This window comes from Nelumbo nucifera, chromosome 1 (assembly GCF_055504915.1).
Source record: "Nelumbo nucifera cultivar China Antique chromosome 1, China Antique-T2T, whole genome shotgun sequence".
Taxonomy (NCBI): Eukaryota; Viridiplantae; Streptophyta; class Magnoliopsida; order Proteales; family Nelumbonaceae; genus Nelumbo; species Nelumbo nucifera.
The window spans coordinates 35886526-35902623 of record NC_142649.1 but is presented as its reverse complement, the minus strand read 5'-3'; positions in this window follow the sequence as shown (position 1 = coordinate 35902623).

The following is a 16098-nucleotide window of genomic DNA, read 5'->3' as shown; positions in this document are numbered from 1 at the left end:
ATGGTGCATCTTTGCATTTTAGTCATGAAAACTAATGTGTAACTAAGTTATAGTTCTCCAAGTTTGGGAATGATGTCTGATCAGACATTGATATTGATCTCAAGGTTCGTATTTGTCTTGTGAATTGTGTCAAAGGAGGGTATTTTGAGTTTTGGAAAGCCTAAAGTTGACCTGGTTGTATTTTCAAGCTTTTTGGGTTTAAGTGGAGGGTACGAAGAGGTAGGGTAAAGGAACCGAGCAAAAGTTGGGTGCTAACAGCTGCCCCTCTTTGTCGGAGGTAGCATGTTGTCGAACAACAAAGAAAAAGAAGCACACAAAGATTTTTCTGAGGGATAAGTGGTTGGAAGCTAGAATTTTGTTGCTGGAATTTTAGTCAAGGTTGAAGTTAATTCAGTGCAAAGCCTTTGCTTGGTGTGTGTGGTGGTATCATGCCAAGCCTTGGAAGGCAGCAAATGTCAAACAAATACGAGAAAAATATATTGGTGTCATCCCAAAAATAGCTAGCATTAGTTGATGTTTGATTTTTTATTAATGCACGCATTGGTGAATGATGATTTGAAGGATTTGATATGTTTTAGTATGGGATGAAGCATGTTAAGTTTTTCCTATTATTTTTTATGGATTTCAAATTTGTTATTTGTTGGATACTTATAGGTTGAGTTTTTACAAATTTAAGTTTTTGATAATTGAGGTTGAATCTTGAACTTACTATTTGATTCAAATGTTTGATGGAATTATACTAAGTTAATATGGCGGTTTTTATTTGAGTTTTTTATAGGTCTTGTTTTTTATTTAAATATTTAATAGATTTTGATTTGAATTTTCATGGGTTTTGATTATTGAAATTAGTTATTTTATTTAAATATTTGAGTTTTATGGTTTTAGTTATTTGATCTAAATGGACTTTCGCTTTTGATTTATATTTTCAAGAGTTTTGATTTTTGAAGTTGGTTATTGGATTTGAATATTTGATGGATTTTGACTTTTGATTTGAATTTTTGGTTAGTTATTTGATTTATGATCTGAGTTTTTACAGGTTTTAAATTTTAAAAATATTTTATGGAAGTTTAATATGGATTTTGATTTTTGTTTTGGGTTTTTATGAGTTTTGATTTTTTTTAAATATTTGATGGAAGTTTAATATGGATTTTGATTTTTGTTTTGGGACTTTAAGAGTTTTGATTTTTGAAATTAGTTATTTAATTTAAATATTTAATAGAAGTTTACTAATTTCATATGGATTTAATTTTTTTTATTTGAGTTTTTACAAGTCTTGATTTTTGAAAATATTTGATGGAAGTTTAATATGGATTTTGATTTTTGTTTTGGGTTTTTACGGGTTTTGATTTTTGAATAGCTATTTAATTTAAATATATGATGCAAGTTTACTAATTCAATATGGATTTTGATTTTTTATTTGACTTTTTACGGGTTTTGATTTTTGAAATTAATAATTTGATTTAAATATTTGATGGAGGTTTACTAAATGAATATGGATTTTGGCTTTTGCTCTAATTTCTATGGGTTTTGATTTTTTATGTTTGATGTTGAAATCATTTTGAAATTTTGACAAAGGTCCTATGATTGTTATAGCGCATGTTGTCGTTTTGATAATAAGAGCCCTCTAGGTAGGAGTTACTTGTGCATTAAAACTTCAATAATTCGGGCAACGAAAATTGTATGGTACAAACTATACGATGTTAAAGTAAGTCTGATGCTCCAGTAACGATTTGGATTTCATAATGGTGGTTTGAGGATGAGGTGGTCCAGTCACAACTTAACAAGCTTTTTGTGCTTCTGAACATACTGCCAAGCATCGGGGCAAAAGACTTTTGAACTCTACAATTGATTTTAAGTATGATCGAACTAAAAGTTTTTTTTTCTTTGAGCAATTTTCCCGAAGGTATCTTACACGGGATTTTTTTTTGTATTATGCCAAGTGAATGCTTTTGATTGACTCCGAGATTTTGCATCAAGGCAAGACACACAATGTGATAGATTTTGATGGGTATTTGATTATGCCCGAAGGCATATCTCACAAAGAGAGAGATTTTGATGAATTTCGATGGGCATTCGATTAGGCCCGATGGCAATTTGTACGAAGTGATGGTCACATAAAGCAAAAGTTTTTTTATGAATTTTGATGGGTATTTGATTATACCTAAAGGCGGATCGCATGAAGCAAGATATTTCAATGAATTTCGATGAGTATTCGATTTATGCCCAAAGGCAGATCGCATGAAGCGAGAGATTTTGATGGGTATTCGATTATGCTCGAAGGCGGATCGCACGAAGCGAGAGATTTCAATGATTTTCGATGGGTATTTGGTTGTGCCTAAAGGCATATTGCACAAAGCGAAAGATTTTGATGAATTTTTATGGGTATTCAATTATGCTTAAAGGCAGATCCACAAAGCGAAAGAGTTTTTGATGAATTTTGATGGGTATTCGATTATGCCCGAAGGCAGATCAAACAAAGTGAGAGTTTTTTATGAATTTTGATGGGTATTCGATTATGCCCGAAGGCGGATCACACGAAGTAATGGGCATACAAAGTGAAAGTTTTTATATGAATTTGGATGGGTATTTTATTATGCGAAGGTGGATTGTACAAAGCGAAAGATTTCAATGAATTTTGATGGGTATTCAATTATGCCCGAAGGCGGATCACACGAAGCGAGAGATTTTGATGAATTTTGAAGGGTATTCGATTATGTCTAAAAGTGGATTGCACAAAGAGAAAGATTTTTGATGAATTTGGATGGATATTTGATTATGCTCGAAGGTGAATCGCACAAAGTGAGAGATTTTGATGAATTTCGATGGGTATTCCATTATGCCTAAAGGTGGATTGCACGAAGCGAAAGATTTTTGATGGATTTGGATGGATATTTGATTATGCCCGAAGGCAGCTTGCACGAAGCGAGAGATTTCAAAAAGTTTCAATGGGTATTCAATTTTGCTCGAAGGTGGATCGCACGAAGCGAAAGATTTTGATGAATTTCGATGGATTTTATAAATTTTGGATGATTTAGATGAAGGAATGAAGGATGCTATGAGATTTTCATTTTGTTTTTTCTTTTTTTTTTTTGAATCAAACAAGGATTAGGTTGATGGTCAGGACTTACTATGACAAAATAATGACATTCAAAAGAGTCCACTTACCCTTAATGTGGTGTGAGATTTGATGATAGCAGCATTATTGGTTTCAAAGATATGCACCTTAGAAATGTTAGATGCTAATTGGAAATTCACTTCGGGAAAATATTCGAGCAAGAGGTAGTTGCCCCTTCGTGCAGAGATTGAATCTTCACGACTTTGCTGAATCGAACTTCTTGTGTTTTGATATGCTTGCCCCGATTTTGTAATGTATCTTTCTCATTTTCTATTTCTTTTTTTTTTGTTTTTTTTCTTACCCTTTTGACACTAGTTTAGTGTTTCCAAGTCCAACTTCTTTTTTTCATCATCTTTTTTTTCTCATATGGGGAGCCTACACTTGATTGTGTTATTGTCAGCGTAAAAAGGTGTGCCCAAGGTCAGCTTGCTAATCTCTCAAAGATCGAGGTCTTATTAGATTGGACAAAATGTGGCTTAGGACAAGGTTTAGAATAAAAAGATAGGAGGCTTAAATATTCTTTTAACATAGGTTTCACATGCTTGAATTAACAAATAGGGCTTTTAGCACATTTTTTTACTTTTCTTCTTTTCCTTTTTTTCCTTTTTTTTGTATTCCCTTTTGATGAGAAATGTGGTTCATGTCTTTCAATGCCTTGAGCCATATATCTTTCTTGATCTAGGAGGACATTTTTTTGGGGCAAAGAATGAGGTGGGGTTAGGATGAAATTGGAAACATATGTTTAGCTTAACTGCCCCTTTTTTTTTATTCTTTTTTTCTACAAAATTGCACTTTGCTAACTTAGTTTTTCCTTCTGACTTTGTTCCCTTTTTGACTTGTTGTAAGGGAATTCGAACATTTAACATCTATCTCTTGAGAGAGAGGTTTATTCAAAGAAGATGTTCAAAGTATTGGTTAGTGGATCAAAGATGAGGTAGAATGATTGATAGATGGCCTCCCTTCATCTCTTGATTGTATGTATAACTTATGAAATTAAATCCATGTTAATCCTGTCCCCAATTGATCTTTCAAGGGAGAAGTATTATTCTTTCCTTTTTTTCCTTTTTTTTTGCCCATTGATTTTCCCTTTTGATTCAAGTATCTTTGGAAACTTGTGGGATTTGTCAAAGAAAGGTTTATATGAAAGGCTCAAATGGGCTGACTATCGTCTGAATAAATGATGAGGGGCTGAGGGAAATGATCAATCAAAAATGGCCTCCAGTCCTTTCTTTGATCGATGAGCAATTAATATTGGTTTTGATGCCTTTATGCCGACTTGGGAGTAGTTGTTGCGAAGTTGATTTAATGCCCTATTACCTTTAGTGCTTGTACTACCCAAGGTTGTCCCCTTCTTTGAACATTTCCTTTTTTGAATTTCCACTCAACAACCAACTTTTCTCAAGAACATAATAATGAGACTTGTTGCAAGTTTTTTATCATCAAATCTAGATACACTAGAAGGATAAATTGGGCCCAATTGAATTTGTTATTTTGTTGGGAATAAGCATTGGGACACAAACATTGGTTGATAAAAGACGCAAAACAAACTTGCATTAAGTAAAAAATTGAGTACACTGAGCCTTAAGGCACAAAGAAAAATAAAGTTCAATGTAAATGTGCTTTAGGTGGCAACATGTCCATAAGCTTGAGCCCAGGGTTGTATTGGCCATCTTTCATGAAGCTTTGGATAGCATACTTCAATTGTCAGTATTCATTAGTCTCATGTCCTAGTCCTTGATGGATTTGCATAATGCTTCTAAGGCAATAAATGAAGGTATCATTTCTTGACCAAGATGGGCAAAAGTTGGGAAGGTTGGCAAGGTAGCGGGTTGAACTTCTTTACTTCTTTCTTGTTTAAGAGATTAGCTAATCAACTTGGAGGTTTAACAAGTTCACTACTTTTCAAAGTTCTTCAATCTCTTGTTGGATTTTGAATTTATCTTTGGTAGGTGATGTCATCTTTCCAGCTAAGAGCATTAAACTTTAGATGGAATGTGAACATGTATTGAATGAATGCAAAGCTGATGCAAGCAATGCCTAAACTATCTGGATTGATACCTAGAGGATGTCTAGGTGGATAACCTAGGGTTTTAGATGACGATATTAAAACGAGTTTGTCAGCACCCTATTTCTACTCAGTTTATCGCCTGAACCTCCAATTCACCCTAAACCTCCAATCAGACCCTTCTGATCCTTCCTAAACACCCAAAAATCACAACTTTTATCCCTAAAGCCCCCAGATTCATCGTTAAACCTACCCGATACTTATCCGACATCCCTGATTGACCCCCACTTACACCTCAAACATTAGATCAGACACAACCATCAGACCAAAGACTTCCCAAAATACCTACCCTAGAAATTTGAACTCAAGATTCCTCCATTCATCGGTTCATTAAACTGAGATTCCATTATGACGCCTCTCGTTAGCCTAAACACTCGCAACCTAGATTCCCTTGATCTTAACACACCTGAGCCGATCAAATTACACCATTAAACTCTAGATACATCAAAACACCTTCCCATAAAGTTTCAAACCCAGATGCCCCCATTTACCCTTCCATCAAACTAAGATTTTATTCCACAACATCCCGTTGACCCAAATTTTTACGATCTTAAACCTCTTAATCTAATCAGACATCACCATCAAATCTCAAAGACCTCTAATGTAAAATTTCACACAAAACTACCTTTATTTGCCCCTCGATAACACATAGATTCCGTTCTGAGGCTCCAAATTAGCCAAATCAATCCCGTTTCTGGATCTGCCCAATCTGGGACCATTTGGCCCAATCCGACCGTGCCAATCAACTCTAAATGCCCAAAAACCACACATTATGAAATTTCAGCCAAAAATACCATCATTTATCCTTATGTCTAAAAAGATTCTATTTCAGCTAATCTCGTTAGCCCACTCACACAAAACCCTTCTCAACAGTCAGACCCATCTCAACCTTCCATTTTTTTACCCGAAATCACCCACCATTGGACCAGAACCCCGGTTCAACCCATTGGACCTAGTTTAACCCAATTTGTCAAAAATTACCAAAATTACAAAATTCCTCATACCTCTCACATAAATTCAACCTAAGCTCTTCATTCGCCCTAATGGGAAGAATCTGAAGAAACACTATTCACCATCATCTTCGTTCGAAAAGGGGCGGAGCGACGGTGACCCCTCCCTTCATCTCCAGGCAATAGTAACGACAACCTTGTTTAGCTCCAACATATCGTCTCCCCACCTCCGATATATCTCTTTCTCTCACTCTCTTTCTATTTTCTTCTTCTTCCTCTTCTTTTTCATATTCTTTCTCCTCTTCTTCTAATATGGTTTTCTACGATATTTGGTAAACGGAGGTATTTTTCACTGAAATTTGGTAAAGTGAGGTTTTTGGAGATTTTGAGTATTTGTAGACTCTAGTTGGAACAAATGGGCCCAAATTGGGTAGATTTGGAAAGGGCTTGATTCGACTAATTTGGAGCCTCATAATAGAATCTGTGTGATCGAGAGGCAAACAAAGGCAGTTTTGGGTAAAATTTCACAAGGTAGGGTTTTTGGGTAGTCTAAGGTGATTGGTAAGGTTTGATTAGCCTTAGAGGGTCAAGATCATAGGAATTTGGGTCAATGAAATGCTTTAGAACAGAATCTTGGTTTAATGGAAGGCCAAATGGGGAATCTGGGGTTGAAACTTTATGGACAGGTGTTTTGATGTATCTGAAGTTCAATGATGTAGTTTGATTGGTTTAGATGTGTCACAATTAAGGGAATATGGGTTCTGAGTGTTTAGGCTAACTAGAGGCGTCAGAACGGAATCATGGTTTGAAGAGGGAGTAAATAAAGGAATTTTGAGTTAAAATTTTATGGATAGGTATTTTGTGAGGTCTTAGGTCTGATGGTGGTGTCAGATCTAGTGGGAAAGGTGTTAATAGGAATTGATCAGGGTCATTAAATCGGTATTGGAGATGTTTAACGCTGGATTTGGGGGGCTTTTGGGCTGAAAGTTGGGATTTTTGGGTTTTTGGTTGTTTAAAAAGGATCGGAAGGGTATGATTGGGAATTTGGGGTGAATTGGGGTTAAGGCGATGGATCGAGCAAAAATTGGATGCTAACAATAAGGCTTATCTCTTAATAGAGTCCATATCCAAATTAGATTTGGATAATCCCCTAATTTGATAGGGAGAATGCTCCATTAGGAGATAAAAGAAGAAAGGGTGAACTAGACAAAAGCACCACTCTCTCTTGTTCTCTCTTCTTCTCTTTTGTCTTCCAAGAAGCCCTATAACGACCTAGGCTTTCAAGGACTGACAGAGATCAATTTTCTTCTAAATTTTGCAAGAAAAATTTAGAGGAATTTCAGGCTGACCTTCCCCAGTTCGATCCAAGTAGTTGGGTTGTAGTTTTGCTAAAAAGTGTGTTGTTGAATCAGCTTCACCTATACACTACACCATCTTCAGTGGAGGCTGGTTTTGGGCATGAACTTCCACCTTGGGATCTTTGCTTTTGGTATCCATATCAGGTATAAATATCTCTTTTTGTTTGGTTTCAAATCTGGTTCGGTTCTTTGCAAGACCGAACCCTTCCAACAATATGATAGATCTTAACCCTTCCAACAATGATCCCATTTTCCTTTAAGTAGTCCCTAAATTCGTTGGAGAGATATTCACTTCCTCAATTTGATTAAAGGGCTTTGATCTGTCTCCCCAACTATTGCTCGACTTGTCTAAACTCCTTGAACTTTTTAAAGGATTCAAACTTATGTATCATTAGGTACATGTAACCATACCGAGAATAATCATCGGTAAAAGTTATGAAATAACAGTGTTGGTTCCGTGTCCTAACATTCATAGGACCACGTACATCAATTTGTATAAGGTCAAGTGTGCCTGTAGTTCTTTCAAGCTTACTTGTAAATGGCCGTTTTGCCATCTTCCCTTGGAGGCAAGGCTCACAAGTTGGTAGATTTTTCATAGTGAGAAAATCTAGAGGACCATCCTTCACCAATCTTGTGATGCATTCTTTATTAATATGGTCAAGTTGCTAATGCCACAAGCACATGGGATTAATTGTATCATGTGTTCTTTTCTCGGGGATGTGTTCCGATAATAGTAGCTGCAAAAGTTGTAGTCATCCCCAAGCAAAAGTTCTAGATACTGAGGACAATTCCTCTTCCAGTACCCAATATTCTAGCAAAAGTGACATTCATCAGATGACTTGTCTCTCTTCTACTTCAGTTTGACTTCCTTTTTCTAAGGCTTTCTCTTACCCTTTCTTTTCTTTTTACTAGATTTTCCACCTTAAACAAGCATGGCTACCGACTTATCCTTCTAAATCATTTCATCAACTATTCGCAACATATTGCTAATCTCCTACAAGCTAACTTTTAGCTTGTCATTGTTGTAGTTCATGACAAACTAATTAAAGGATGAAGGTAGAGAATTTAAGACAATATCAATCTTGGTGTCATCGTCAAGTTGGGAGCCAAGAGCCTCCAATTCATTTATATAACCTATCATCCACATGACATGGTCATGAACCAGTAGGCTCTCGATCATCCTCGTGGTCATCAAAAGTTTGAGGACTTTTTGCCTTGTAGAATGATTCTTCTACTTATACATGGTTTTAAGACTACCCAAGATATCTTTGCAGATATCAATTTTGTCAAACTGTCTCTAGATAGAATTATCCAAGGTGGCTATGACATAACACTGGGCAAGAAAATTTTTCTCTTCCCATTCCTGATATTCATGCCTTCTTGCTTCATAACCATGGTTTTCAAAACCGGACGGTCGGACCGGAAAAACCGAGAACCAGTCACCTGACCGGTTCCATTTTTCCCCAAAACCGTTGATTTTGATTAGTAAACCACTGAACCGGCCGGTTAACCATTCAATGGTTTTGATCGATTTCCAATCTTTTTATTTTTTTATTTTTTTATTTTTTTATTTTTTGTTAGAACGGGCCGACCATTCGGGTCGAACGGTTGGACCGTTCGAATTGATAACTAGATCCCTGATTGGTTCAGTCACCGGTTCATTTTTAAAAACCATGTTTATAACCCTTATCACCCGAACGTTCCAGTGCTCGGTTTTTGGCATCCTTGTCCAATTTCTTGGACGTGAGTACTAGGTTTAGGTTACAATACCAGTATGCATAATTGTGTCCTTTCAATTTGTTGTCATTTAACAGTTTAGCAAATTGTTCGTGGGGCATTTCTAATAAAAGGCATGATTAATTATTCTATGACCTTATTATTATTTCATTTTATCTTTCATAGAATGGACTTTTATCTATGTTCCATCTCCATTTGTTCATCTCTGAGATTTCCCTCCTATATCAATGACGAGGACAATAGTTCATGTCCTTGGAAATGTGGAAAATCACATAGGTACATGGGGCCAACTGTTTCAGCTGCATAACCCCATCACTTTTTGTGAAGAATCACATATCTACCCATCAAATGAGATTTCCCTTTGTCCTTCATTAGACAAGGTTCATTGCCATTTTAGGTTAAACCTTTCTAATTGGTAAGTGCAAACCCGTCATATCGGCAGCCCCAAGGTACCGTGGAAGTCTTCTATTTTAGCATAGGCCCCTCCCATTATTCTATGACACCCCTATCATCTCATGAAGCAATCCCATTTACTGTCTCAGTGAAATGGATAACCCAATTTTATGGTGCATCTCCACCCATTAATTCAACCCGTTTTAATGCTAATGACAAAAGTTCTTTAGAGATATCATATTATGATATTCCCTATTTCATTGCACCAATATTGATCATGAGGGAACATGTACATCAGTCCCTAGATTAGATTTACGTCATACCATAGTGGCTCCCACTGGCTTTCATAAAGTCAGATTCAAATGGGCCCTTCCTCTTAGGGAGGAAGCTATTGAGGGGGTTCATTAGAAAAGGAGATCATGCAATGATCTATGGGCATCATGGCAATGATGTGCATTCAACCATGATGTTCGTGGAGAGCCACATAAATGAATACATGGCCAATCACTAATGACCCATGAACGCATCACATCCATTTAGCACATCTCATATACATACATAATTGATCCATATTGATTCAAAACTTGTAAAACTCATATCCATTTAGATTAACACACATGATCAGCACATCAATGGACCAAATTATCCAATAATTTTATCTTGTCGTATGGGCTAAACTGCAAAAAATAGTTCAACCTATATAACATTTCAAAATCCATATTAAACTTTCATCAAATGTTTTCAAAAATCAAAACAAACTCAAAAAAATCAAAATCCATAAATTTCCATCAAATATTTAAATTAAATAACTAATTTCAAAAATCAAAACCCATAAAAAACAAAACAAAAATCAAAATCCATATTAAACTTCCATCAAATATTTTCAAAAATCAAAACCCGTAAAAATCCAAAACAAAAATCAAAATCCATAATAAACTTCCATCAAATATTTTCAAAAATTAAAACCCGTGAAAACTCAGATAAAAAATCAAATAACTAATTAAAATCCATAAAAATTCAAATCAAAAGTTACAATCCATCAAATATTCAAATAAAATAACCAATTTAAAAAATCAAAACCCATAAAAATTCAAATCAAAAGTCAAAATCCATCAAATATTCAAATCAAATAAATTTTAAAAGTCAAACCCATAAAATTTAAATCAAAAGCCAAAGTCCATTTAAATCACATAACTAAAATACACAAAATTTCAAATATTCAAATCAAATTTCAAAAATCAAGACCCGTGAAAATTCAAATCAAAATTCAAAATCCACTAAATATTTAAATCAAAATCAAGACCTATAAAAAACTCTAATCAAAAACCAAAATCCATATTAACTTAGTAAAATTCCATCAAACATTTAATCAAATAGCAAATTCAATCTTCAACATCAATTATCAAAAACCTAAATCCATAAAAACCAACAATCTTTCAAATCAAAATTTATAAGCATTCATCAAATCACAAAAGCGAACCCAACCTATAAGCATCAATCACCAATGCATATATTAATCAAAAATTAAATGTCAACTAATGCTATCTATTTTTGGAATTGCACCACTATGTTTTTCTCATGTTTGCTTGATAGTTGTGATTAACTTCCAAGACTTGGGACGGTACAACACCTTCCAAGCAAAGGTTTTGCACTACATTAACTTCAACCGTGATTGGAATTCCAACAACGAAATCTCCATGTGCTTCTTTTTCTTTGTTGTTCAGCAGCTTGCTACCTCCAACAAAGAGGGGCAATTGTTAGCACCCAATTTTTGCTCAGTCCTTTCACCCTACCTCTTTGTACCTCCTCTTAGACCCCAAAAACTTAGAAACACAACCATGTTGACTTGACACTCTCTAAAACCCAAAATACCTTCCTCTGACACAATCCATAGACTTGGAAAACTACAACTTAGTTACACATCACTTTTCATTACTAAACTACAAAGATCCACCGTTCATCATGACAACTTCCTTTCTAACGGCCCCGATCTATGCGATATTCAAACTCCAATTCCCAAAAATATCCATCACCCCAAGATCACCAGGAAATAATCAACCAACTAGTGAATCCCACCATAAATCTACGATGATCAATCGCAAAAACATCAAGATCCCATTCTGATGGCCCTGAATGATTTCCTAGATCAACCATATCTTTGTCATATCAGAAAATCCAATTGACTCCACACCCTAATCTATGCCTACCTACCGAATCATAGTTCAAAATTTCCCTGTTTGTCCTCTCATCAAGCCTAGATCCTATTTCAGCAAATCTCATTAATTAGAACTTACCATCCATCATCCCAACTTCGTATGACCAATCAGACCTTACCACTATGTTCAGAGACCCAAAAAACCCCCAGCATGCCAAATTTCATAGCCAAACACCTCCGTTTGACCATTGAAAAAGTAAGATTTCATTTCAGGCCCTTTCGTTGTTTAGAAAACCATAAGTTAAGACCGTGATCTGAACTAAAATAGTCAATCTACACCTATGATCAAAGATCCATCACTTCCATTAGATTTAGGATGTTCAAAAGTTCAAACCCACCAAATTTCGTCCCAAAATTCCCCTATTTGACCCTTCATCAAACAAAGATTCTTTTTTAGCAAATCTCGTTGGTCTGAACATGTCTGCCATAGATCTCAATCATCCCGAGCCTATTTGATCAATCAAACATCACCACTATGTTTAGAGAGCCAAAAAAGCTCAATACATCAGATTTCACATCCTAATTCATCCATTTGATCGTTAAACCAGAAAAATACAATTTTGATGCACCAAATTAAACCACCACATCAGTTGTCCAACCTAGAATCTTAAGAGGGTGGGCACTGATGTCAGTTCCTTACTTAACCCCATTGAAACACCTGGACCAATAAAATAGAGGCTAATAGACCCAAAAAGCTCAAAATACCAAATAATCCCCTACTTAAAACTAAGAAAAGACAAAATAGCACAAGTTTATCAAATTTACATTTTTTGCCACTAACAACCCCAAATACGAGACTGTAACGTCTGGCACGCCTCAAGCTCCTATTGGACGCACAAAACCCATGAAAACTACCCTCATATCGAAGGAAATGTTTCACCAAACAGGAAAACTTGACTGTGCATCTATTTCTTTGAAAAATCTTTATCTATTTTTGTGAAAAACCTTTGTTGAATCCCAAGCACTGTAACTGAGCAAATTCAGATCAGACCCCCCTCCCTTTCTCTATAAATACTGATCTAGTTCAAGCTCAAAAAGGAGAGAGCAGGGAGGAAACCTAAGGGGGGAGAAAAGAAGATAAGGGAGGAAACCTAAGGGAAGCCCCCAGAGAGAAAGAGAGAGACAAAGAAAGAAGAAAGCTTTCTCCAAGCCCATATACTACCTCTTGTTAACCTGAAATCCGAAGGTACTTTGAACCTTAAATTCCAAACTTGCCTCTTCCATTTTCAAGCGGAAGTTGTTACAACCAGAAGCACCCCCTAGCTCAAGAACCTATTTAAACTTTATTCTATCTCATCCTAGCTGCTGGAAAACTTTTGACAAGGTACATACGAAAGGTAAGTCTTTTTTAGTTTTTCTAGGTTGCTTGAAGTTCTAAAATATTGGAGAACCATCATTTGCAATTTCTTCTTGGCTGAGAATAAAGGCAGAAAGGCGAGGGTCTTAGGGAAATCGATACCTAAGACCCGATAACATCACCTCAAAATCAGTCTTAGGAGAAGCTGAAAACATGTTCATCTAGATTTAAGAAATTCTTACAACCATTTTTTTTCTCCAAAAGAAACTGAGCCTGAACAACTTCCATATTGGACTGCTATAGCAGCTTGAAAAGAGGGGTGCCTAATCCTTGGGACCCAAATTCTCTTGGTTATGTGCCTTTCCCATGGAAGACAGAGTCACTATCAAATACTTAAATCGAGTTTTTCAAATCTGAAAATGATGGTCCATTTCCTCTAAAAATGGGTGGCGACTCCATCTCTTTGAGCCAACCATGAGCTTCTCGGAGCTCACAACCATCTTCAGTGGAGGCTGGTTTTAGGACTGATTTGGGCATGAACTTTCACCTTGGGATTTGTGTTTGTGGTATCCATATTAGGTCTAAATCTCCCTCTTTGTTTGGTTTCAAATCTGGTCCAATTCATTGCAAGACCGATCCTAAAAAATGTAGCTCTTCAAAACATAGGGAATCCTTTTTTAAAATTTCACCCAGCCATGTAGTATAGTTCAGTCATCCATATGATGGATCCTAACCCTTCCAACAATGGTATCAGAGCACTAGGTTCAGCCCTTGGACTAAACCAAGTCGGATTTGAACCAAAACTCAAATCGGCAAGAACCAGTCTAGCCAATTTGAGTAGTTAGCAAAAATCTCTAATAATTCGATTCTTAGAGTGGGCCAATGATCTAAAATTTTTATACATATATTCTAATATATTATAGAACTATTCTATTATGGATTCTTGAAAGTGTGATAGAGATCAAGCTCTTGATGGTTGCAAGATTTGTGCATGCTGAATTTATTAATTTGATTATTTGGTCTATAATTAATTATTTTTCTTTTCTAGAAAGAATGTATTAGGTTTTTCTTATGTAAGCAATAAAAATTAGGTTTTTTCTATTTTTTTCACTAAAAAAATTGTTGGAGAATGTAGAGAAGACAGAGATTGTAGATGGAGATCAATCTGCATATTGTAGTTTTGTAAGGATGTAGTTTTATCCAGATTGGATTCGAACAATCACACTATCATCCCTAGACATTTATTTCTGATTATCTGCTATTTATTTGCTGATGTGATTTTGAATCATAACTAAGAATTTCAGATCATTGCCAAGGTAAATTGATGCATGTTAAACCATAGAAAGATCTAACCAAGTTTTAGTCCAATCTTGTTGGGTCAAACCTATGATTCTTTGGGGTCTTATCACCACCCCTTGGATCACTATTTAAGTGACTCAAAATTGATTTTAGGACAAAGATTTGATGGTCCATTGCATGGACCAATTCAACCATACTTGAAAACCCTTTTATGTTAGATTAAAGCAAGACTAGCCCATTTTAGCATGGACTGCAATATGGGACGAACTGTTTTTATAGTTTGACTCATATGGTAAGATAAAAATATTGGATAATTCGGTCAATTGATGGTTGATCATGTGTTAATCTAAATAGATATGGGTTTTACAAGTTTTGAATTGATATTGATCAATTATGTATGTATATGAGATGTGTTGATTGGATGTGATTTGTTCACGGGCCATAAGTGCTAGGCTCATGTATTCACTTATGTGTCTCTCCATGAACATCATAGATGAATGCACATCATTGCCATGATGCTCATGGATCAATACATTATCTCATTTTCTAATGGCCCCCTCAAAAGCTTCATCCTCAAGAGGAACCTCACGAGAACAGTAGCCCATTAAGAGCCCATTTAAATCTGACTTTATGAAAGTCAATGGAAGCCACTATGGTATGACCTAAATCTGACCTAGAGATTGATATATACATCCCTTCATGATTAATATAAGTGCAATGAGATAGGGAATATCATAAGATGATATCTATAAAAACATTTTGTCATTAGCATGAAAATGGGTTGGATTGGTGGGTAAAGATGCACCATAAAATTGGACTATCCATTTCAGAGAGACGGTCAGTAGGATGGATTCATAAGATGATAGAGGCATCATAGACTAGTGAGAGGGGTCTATGCTAAAATGGAAGACTCTCCCACAGTACCTTGGGGCTACCGATATGAAAGGTCTACACTTACCAATTAGAAAGGTTTAACCTAAAATGGCAATAAACCTAGTCTGGTGGAGGCCAAAGGGAAAGCTCATTAGATGAGTGGATATGTGATCCTTCACAGAAAGTGATGGAGTTATGCTGCTGAAACAGTTGGCCCCATTCACCTATATGATTTCCCACATTTCCAAGAACATGAACTATGTTCTTGTCACTGAGATAGGAGGAAAATCTCAAAGATGAACAAATGGAGATGGAACATAGATAAAAGTCCATTCTATGAAAAATAACATGAAACAATATTAAGGTCATGAACCCACTTAACAGTCAAACAGTTTGATTTTTAGGAGAATCCGGATGAATCTTGTATTTACAGAAAGATATGGTAAAGGTATGGTTTTCACAACAATTCTCCATGAACAATCTTGGAGAAGCCTCTTATATCTTGGGACTTCAACTCTATAGAGAGAGATTGAAGAGGATAATTAGATTATCCCAATCTACTTACATTGACAAGATTGTTAACAAATACAACATGGAAAAATCCAAGAAGGGATCCGTTCCTTTTAAGCATGGAGCCACTCTCTCCAAAGGAATGTCATCTAAGACTCTTGAGGAGATTGAGGACATAATAGAGGTTCCCTATGCCTCAGCTATAGGGAGCATCATGTATGCTATGTTGTGTATTCAGCCAGACATTGCTCAGGTTGTTAATGTTGTAAGTATATACCAATCATAC